Here is a 9,217-nt window from a genome sequence, read left to right on the forward strand (position 1 = left end):
AATTCATGTAAAGCTTTTCAAGCACTGCTGAACATTTAGAAAGCTCATTTAGAAAGCACTAAATAGTGAAGCTGTTGCTACTACTGCTGCTATTACATGCTAGGTACTGTGCTAGGTAAACGGATATCTTATCAAACAGAACTCTTAAATTACATTCTCCAACAGCCCATAACAAACACAGGGGTAGAATAGAGTCAGTGGATACTGGAGGTGCCCTAGAACTGAGGATTGGTAAACTGTCATAAGACCACGGGGCCTTGAGTCAAATGACAGCAACAATGGAGTGGGTAGCTTCCATGTTCACTATCAGCTGGGTGCCAGTACTGTGGCTCTAGGGAAGGAGGTGGGAGGCCTTATTCAAAGTTGATTCTTGTCCATGAATGGACAGGTAGGGTGCGGGGAAGGGGAGATCAAGGTAGGAGAGAGTTAGTGAAGGGCATAGTTCACACGAGAGGATTTTGCAAGTTTTTTGGCCCAGCCAAGCAGTCAGTGTTTAGGAAGGGCTGTGTTCCTACCAAGGAGCCTGACTCTAAATTAGGAGCAGGGCTGATGCCTATTATCCAGCTTAAACACACACTATAAAGACTGAGGCAAGACAGAGGGGACTTGTGACTGGGTGGGAAGGGGTCAGGCAGAGAATCCATGAGGGAGAGAGAAGAGAACAGCACAAAAACTCTATTAGGGGTTTATGAGATTGTTGAAATGAGCCTGTGTTTGAATGTCTGGAAAAATGAACTTTCATAATGTAACTGTTCAGAGTTGTTCAGCTGGTATGTGCTGGGGCTCGTCTTGTTGCCCTGTTCTGTTTGACATATTTTAACTACTGAATGTATCTGGGTATACTAAGAGCATTAAAAAATAGCTATGTTTAAAACAGAGATGACTTTATTTTCCTAGGAGTTTTTTCTCCTCCTCACTTCTTTAATATCATAAGTGGCTTCATTATATTCCAAGTGCCCAATTTATAAGGTTGGTGTCATTCTCAACCTCTTTGTGGTTATCATACTTTCAGTGCAATACAGTGAGCCTAATATTTGCTCCTCTTTCTCTCATGTTCCGAAGCCAGAGGTAAATGGGTTTCTTAACTTGTCACTTTCCTGCTGTCACTGTCTCCAGTCTCTTGTCAAAATATTACAGATCAAGTTGGTGTAACACATTATTCAGAAACATGAGCCATCTATCTGTCTTCCAATCAAAAATTATAAGGGCTTATCCCAATTTCAATCAATGGCTTTTCCCCCTCCCTTATAAAACTTTTATTAATGCTGGAAATGAAATAGTAAAAGCACAATGAACTTTTAAAATCGGCATGATTGTGGGTACAAAATGGTATGAATGGGGACAAAGGAGGCCTTGAGAAGAGAAAGCCAGGCCTGTGGGGAACCTTCAATCTCAACTCAGACCTAAAGGCCACGATTCGGTCAATTCTGGCTCCACAGTGTGGTGGTCTGGGCACTGATTCCCACTGTCTCTCCCCATGCCCTTGCAGCCAGGCTGCGTGTGGGGCCTCAGGGCACATCCCTTTGCAAAAAAGCTTAACTCCCAAAGTTCTTGTGGGCTTGTGGCCTTAGGGACTTATAGACTCAAGACCCTCAATGCCCCCTTCTATACTGCACAATTCCTTAAGTGGAGGAATTTCCTAACAAAACAAGATAGAAAGAAACAAAACAAAAAGAAACCAGAAAACAATGTGGAATTAATTGCTGCATTGTCCTATTCTCTTGATTCCCAAATCTCTGAGGAAGGAGTGCCCTGTACAGTGTACAGACATTATACATGCACTTGACTTGAAATGGAATCTGGGATGATTTTTGTTAAAAAAATCACAGAACCTGGTCAAAATCATAACCCTCTGTTACACATGCCTTATATTCATCAAAAAACAAGATTTGGCCAGCATCATTTGACTTGTGACTTTTTCAGGAACATATGCTCCTGCCAGCTCAAAAACTATCTGTACTTTGTATCCCTGAATCATTATGCTTTTGAGTAGCCTTCCATTAGCAGTTTTAATCAAAGCAGGACATAATTGCATACACCCTCAAAATGAGAGTGAAGTCATCTGTTTTTTTAAAATTGCTAATTAATCCCATACAAACAAGTCATGCCACTGAAGTGTGTATTGCTTCCTGCAATAAATGTGTCCCTGGAAATGTTTTACAGAAAAAGATTTTCTTTTGTCAATTGAATGACATTTCACTATCAACATAATTTCAGCTGTATCTTCTTTTCCATTCTATTTTCAATCTGGTGTAGTTCTTTATACTTGGGCATGCAATTTTTCTGCACTGGCCTGTGTCAGGTACTCCGTGGTCTAAACACAGGTGCTCCACATATGAGGAAGCTACCATCTATGGGAGCTGGCCATCTGCAGCCCTAGATTCTTGCTTGAGGCTCTGTGACTCTTTGCAAGTCACTTAGGGAAGAAAGCAGCTCTTTACAGCTCCAGCCTCTGTGTGTGGTGAAATGGAGCTGGCACCAGGGTGAGGGAGCCCTCTCATTGCTCTGCCTGCACTCACTAAGGATTTGATTCAGCAGTTTCCTTCCACCTTGCTCCAGGAAGAAAGTGATGTTACCAGATCCTGCTGCCTTTAACATCAAACTTACTTCTTTATGATCTGAAAAAAACAAGTCTTTGGCATTTATTTACTTTTGGGGCACGCTGAAACCCCCAAACCGTGCAGTAAAGCCTACAACTGTCCTGAGTAACCCCAACTGTCATGGACCTGCCTGCCTATTTGATTCATCCTCCTATAAAGGATACAGTGTCACTTGAAACATTGGAGCAGTAACTGCTTAATTCCCAGTTGTTCAGATCTGTCTTCTGTCCGCAGGTGCTCAGAAGGATCAGGAAAAGGCATCAAATAAAATCCCATGCCCGAGTGAGACTTTCGTCTGAGTCTCCTAAACCCTAGTACTCCAAAATGCAGGGGGTGGGGAATTAGCCAGGAAACCTGGAAATGCAACTCATTGGTTTTTATTTGTTTGTGGTTTTTTCCTGATCATAACTCTTTATCACTGAAGAGCCTTCGTCTGGAACAGGATAGCCAGGGAAAATTTATGACTTCCCATGGGAAGCATTAGCCTACCCATGGGAAACACATTGCAAGTAGACCTTGCAATCCAAGAATGGATTTTACACCAATTGCCAGGAGTTATTTCTGATGGTAATTACTGATTATGTCAGAGTTCCCCATTTGCACACCATGCAAAGAAACCCTGGCTTGACATACACTCAAGCATAAAAGTAAACACTCACACTTCTATGAAAGGGAGAGGAGAGGATGACCTGTCTCATGTCTGCACATGTTACCCATAGGTCTCTGAGGCTGACCAAACTGATTGACTTCCTGAAAGCCCTCAGAGTCAGTGTGAGATGGTGGAATAAACCTGCAATGGGCAGTGTGGCCAGATCTATTCTAAACCTGACTCTGTGTCTCAGATCCATGAGTGATTGTGGGCAAAGTACACCCTCCTCTGGTTCTAAAATTTCTTTTCTTCAAGGTGGGAGCAATAATATCTACCATCCCAAGCTTTCAAGGTCCTTTAAAGGAAGACAGAATATGATTCACTTGAAAATACACTGGAAAAAGGCCAATGGGAATAGAATACCCAGCCACAGGTAGGAGCTTAAACCATTATGTCCTTAGAGCCACTGGTGTCATCTGATGTGTTTACTGTGGAGCCCAGGACTCACTGCCCCATCACTTGAATTGTCTTTCTTTGGGAGATAGAAATTATTTGTCTGCTGCAACCTATGATGTAAGGAGTGCATATTCTCCCACCATTGCTGGTCTTGATCTCTTCAACCATGTCTTCAGGTGTTAGGATCAGATGAGGCTGGGGCTTCTCTGCTAGGAAATTTTTTAATTTCCATGGAAGTACAGGAGAGAGGTCAATTTCAGGTACTGGAATCAAACAATGTCTTCCTGACAGTAACACTGGCTTCAGTCTGCACTCCAAATCACCATTGGCAAGATTTTTAACCAACTCAGAAAAATATTCTCTTAAGCCTTATTGTTATTGTTCCTACTCTGTCTGAACGAATTGAGCTTTCTACATGCCAGTCCATGGCTGTGGAATCCTCCATCTCTGTCTCTTGTGGCTGTAGAGCCAACCCTAAGTATCCTTGAGGCTCTGTGCACAGACAAGTGTGGCCAGAGAAGCAAACATAGGCAATATGTGGGGGCGAGGGCAGGGGCTGGAGTCCATCAGAGTGAGTCCTCTCTTGGAGGACACTGCTTCCTTCTTTTCTCCATTTAATGTATACAAATAGGTCCTCTCTCCCAAAGGTTCTTGCCAAGCCCATGGAAATTAGACATTCTCTTTGGATCTTGACCTGTGGTGAACATCAGTGTGATTCTAGTGAAAAATATCAAACCATTGCCATGGCCCATGTGGCTCAGTTGGTTGGCATGTCAGCTTGTAATCAAAAGGTTGAAGGTTTGATTTCTGGTCAGGGCACATGCCTATGATGCAAGTTTGATCCCCAGTCTGGACATGTATGATCCCCAGTCTATTCTGGTACTTATAGGAAGGCAATCAGTCAATGCTTCTCTCTTGCATTGATATTTCACTCTCCCTTTCTCTTTCTCTTCCTCGTTCTACTTTGGATCGCCTCTCATCAATCCATTTCTGTTTTGTGCTCTGGAGAGCTCATGTCTTCTGCTCATCCACTTGGATATAGTCTACTCCTTGTTCTTCTGAAAAGATAAGTTTCTGCTGTACAGGGTCTGGTGATGCTGATTGAAGTCCAGGGCTAAATAATCTAGGCTGAAGTTCTTTGTGCACATCAGAGCACCCCTGATCAAGGAATTGACTGTTCAGTGTTTCCTTATTTGGGTGATGCTTTCTTCTTCTTCTCTGGAAACAGAATTGGCAAAAAATCTTGCAGAATTAATGCCATTTTTTTTCTGGAGAGAGAAAGCTGGTCTAATTGCAAAGCACAATGTGGGTCCTGATTAGAGATTCATATTCCTGGATGGTAAAAAGATTTCTCAGGTCTAGGGGAGATGACTATGGTTTCCTCTGAGGCTTGAGATCTTTACTCACTGGGGGAGGTTCCAGGTTAGCAGGTAACTCAGGCAGTGGGCTGGAGATATTTCCTGAGTTCATTGGGATGTAATCATCAGACCTGCATGGGGATCTGAGACCAGAGATGATGGCTAGGGGGCCCATCAGCATGTAGCTATCTTCATTCACTGGTTAAAGCTGTGGAGCACATTGGGGAGAACCTGCATGGCAAATTTAAACTATGCTGCCTGTCTTGGTGTCTTAAAGGTTGGCCTTCTACATCAGCTTTCCATGGTCTCATGTTGTCTAAGCTACAGAGAAACATTCTTCTGGGTGCCATGGTGCATTCTGGTTTCTTGATGCTGTTGTGCCCACCCCATAGGAGCTTTTCCTTTTGGCGCTGTTCTGAGAGATGGATTGGCTTAGAGGGTGGGGAGGTGACATGTTGGATACAATGTCTGCTTCTTTTACCCCACAGGACAAGGAACCTTGGTTTTTATCTACCTGAATGGTGGAATGTCAGGAAGTTTCCAGAATGGTGAAGAAAAGTGGTCCTCAGAGGGCCCACTGATATCTCTATCCAGATCAGGGAAGCCTGAGGCCTTGGTAGTAAGACGTCTCCTGAGATCCATTCCCACAGGGTGAGGGGTAGGCAGAGTTAATGTAGGACAGTGGCTGTAGGCCACCAACAAAAACATCATCGAATGAACATCAATGAACAGTCTGAGTTTGACCAGCTGTCACATCTGGTGGGTAAACTGGCATGACACACTCTTCCAGTCTCACAGCTGGACAGAATCAGATCATCAGTAAGGCAGGCTTACTTCTGGTTTCCTCAGTAGCTGTGGTATTAGAGCTTGGGCCATCTCTAGGCAAGAAGGAGCTGAAGTGTGGGCACTGTGAGGGAAGCGAGCAGGAAATGGCTGGAGGGAGGAGGGTGTGTGAGAGGGGCTCTCACAGAATCTGCACCACCCCTCAGATGGCCGAAGTTGCAGGCTATATGATGCTGTATACCCACACCTGCACTTCTTCCTTGGTCTTGGCCACCAGATAGAATGTACGAAAAGTAGCCTTAACAATGAACACGAAATTATTCTGAAATTCCTTCCAAACAAAGCCAGGGCCCGCATGCATCCACACTGCACACTCGCTGAGGTCTATCCCACAAGTGGGTTTGCTTGAGTGTTTGTTCCTATAGTACTCCAAGACGTCAGGGTTGCTACTCATGCAGCAGCGCTGGAGGACAAACCAGTGCTTGCACCAGGCATAAGCTGGAGTCGGGGAGGGGCGACTTGAAGAGCCAGCCTCCCCCCTCCAGCAGGAGGAAATAGGGCTAGGGATGCCGACAAGGCTGACTCCTCAAAGGTCTTTCATCATTTGCCTAGTTTTCCTCATTTCGACATATCTCTTATTTGGCTCCCCTCTGAGGAATTAGCTAGATTTTTAGTGCACACACTGGTGTGAGAGGTAGTTAGTTCCTTTGAGAAGCCCTCTTCCAGTTTTCGAGCAAAGCACAGGCAAGATGGTAAATAATGACGCAGGCTTCCAGTGACCAGTTCGGCAGTTAGTACTAACTTTCTACAAGGAGAGAACTCGCTTACAGTTTCTAGGAAGTGCGGGACCAAAACACATCAAAAAACCAAAGAACAAAGGTACAGAATTGATTGTGTGTGGGCAGGACGAGGTGAGCAGAGAAACGAAGCCCAGAACGCCTGTGCAATGCTTGAAGACTAGCAGATCCCTGCAGGGATGTAGTGAGGGAGGAAGTTCAAGAATGTTGATCTGCCCAGCGAGCACCTAAGGCTCTGCCCCCCACCATAACAAGAGCAACCAGACCGGAAAAAAAAAAAAAGGACAGACAGGGGGAAAAAAAAAAAACCCAAAAAAACTATGTTTTCAACAGAGCAGATCAGTCCCCCAGGACTCATCCTTTTGAGCGACCAAGAACTAGCCAATCTATCAGATGCGCAGTTCAAAACACTGGTGATCAGAAAGCTCACGGAACTGGTGAATTTTGGATGAAATTTAGATGAAAGAATGCAGATTACCATAAAACAGATGCAGGAAGACACGCGGAGGAGAGCCAATAGTGAAAGGAAGGAATATGAGTCTCAAAACAATACAGTGGACCAGAAGGAAGATAGAATCAACCAAGCAGGAAAGCATGATGAAATAAGAATTCAAAAAATTGAGGAAAAGATTAAGAGCATCCAAGACACCTTTAAACGTTCCAATATCCAAATTATAGGGGTACCAGAATCGGAAGGGGAAAAGCAACAGATTGAGCACGTATTTGAACAAATAATAAAGGAGAACTTCCCCAATCTGGCAAAGGGAACAGTCTTCCAAGAAATCCAAGAAGCTCAGAGAGCCCCAAAGAAGTTGGACCCAAGAAGAAACACACCAAGGCACATCATAATTACATTAGCCAAGGTAAAAACGAAGGAGAGAATCCTAGAATCAGCAAGAGGTAAGGGGACAGTAACCTACAAAGGAGTTCCCATCAGACTGTCAGCTGATTTCTCCAAAGAGACCTTACAGGCAAGAAGGGGCTGGAAAGAAATATTCCAAGTCATGAAAGACAAGGACCTACATCCCAGATTGCTCTATCCAGCAAAGCTCTCATTTAGAATGGAAGGGCAGATAAAGTGCTTCTCAGATAAGGCCAAGTTAAAGGAGTTCATCATCACCAAGCCCTTATTTTATGAAATGCTAAAGGGACTTATCTAAGAAAAGAAGATGAAGAAAAGACATGTATAGTAAAAGGACAGCAAACTCACAAATATTAACAACCACACCTAAAGCAAAACCAAAAGAAACTAAGTAAACAATTAGAACAGGAACAGAACCACAGAAATGGAGGGCACATGGAGGCTGAGCAGCAGGGGGGTGAGAGGAGGAGAGAGGGGGAAAAGGTATAGAGAATAAGTAGCATAGAATGTAGGTTGAAAATAGATAGGGGGAGGGCAAGAATAGTACGGGAAATGTAGAAACTAAAGAACTCGTAAGTATGACACATGGACATGAACTAAAGGGGGAAATGTGGGTGGGAGGGGGGTACAGGGTGGAGGGGAGAGAAGGGGGGAAATGGGACAACTGTAATAGCATAATCAATAAAATATATTTAAAAAAAAAGAATGTTGATCTGAATCCAATTGTGAACCACATTAAATTCTAAGCTAAGAAGTTTAGCCAGTATCTGGTGACAATAAGAATGGAAATGAGGACTGTACATTGAACAAATTTATTGGGAATGAAAGATGAGAAAGTGGTGCTATTTTACAAAGAGATGTTTTAAGATCCTTAAGTGGTGGTTTGGGCTTAGGATGCTATTTGCCATTGTTTAGGCTTCAGGTGATGAATGTCTGAATCTAGGTTGTAGTAGTGGAAATTAATTTAATGAACATTTAATGTGTATCTAGTACATGCCAAGAATAGTCCTAGGTTCTGAGGCGAACTTATATGCTCATATAAGTTCATGCTTATACTCATGCTGAGTAAGAACTCAGGCATGGTTCCTACTCTCAAGTCATTCACAGTCTAGTAGGGGATATAAAGAAAACAATGGTGGGAAAATGGAGACATCTGTAATAGTATCAACAACAAAAAAGAAGAAAAAAAGAAAACTAGTGGGTGTGACACCTTCTGTAGGTTGGCTTGGAAGCTGATTGTGTGGATGTAAAGAACATAGGAAGAGCTGGGAACCTGGAAAACTTGTGGGGCCTTATATGGCTTAGAAAGATCATGCAGAGGTACAGGTTTGGTGCAGGGAGGGACACCTAGCCAGCTGGGTGTGTAGCAGGTTGTAAGGGAGAAGATCAGAGCTTGTTCCTAATGCTCTCACTGATCCAAAGAGTAGGGTGGTGAGGGGACAGGGGGACATTGTCTGGGGAACTCTATGAATGAAATAATACACGTTCAGACCAGTGGTTGAACCACATAATATATGCAAGATAACCTATTCCAAAGTGTCATCCTCATAAAAAATATTCAAGTATAGACTACTAAAAACACAAATAAAAATAAAAACACAAGCTTTTAAATTTTGTGACAATTTAATTAAACCTAGAATTCAGATATAAATGATACATTGAATCAAGGTTGATTCTAGTTATAACTAAATTGTAACTGTTTCTGCTACCACTAGATGTCACAAAGATTCAGTTTTTAAAAGCCCTACCTCTTTTACATTGTGTTCTCACCA

At 43.1% G+C, this 9,217-nt stretch overlaps 1 pseudogene; it reads right to left on the bottom strand.

The window, feature by feature from the left end:
* Positions 1-262: 262 nt before the first annotated feature.
* Positions 263-6,312, bottom strand: LOC114497121 (annotated as a pseudogene).
* Between the last annotated feature and the right edge of the window lie 2,905 nt (positions 6,313-9,217).

Source organism: Phyllostomus discolor, chromosome 5, assembly GCF_004126475.2.
Source record: "Phyllostomus discolor isolate MPI-MPIP mPhyDis1 chromosome 5, mPhyDis1.pri.v3, whole genome shotgun sequence".
NCBI classification, from domain to species: Eukaryota; Metazoa; Chordata; class Mammalia; order Chiroptera; family Phyllostomidae; genus Phyllostomus; species Phyllostomus discolor.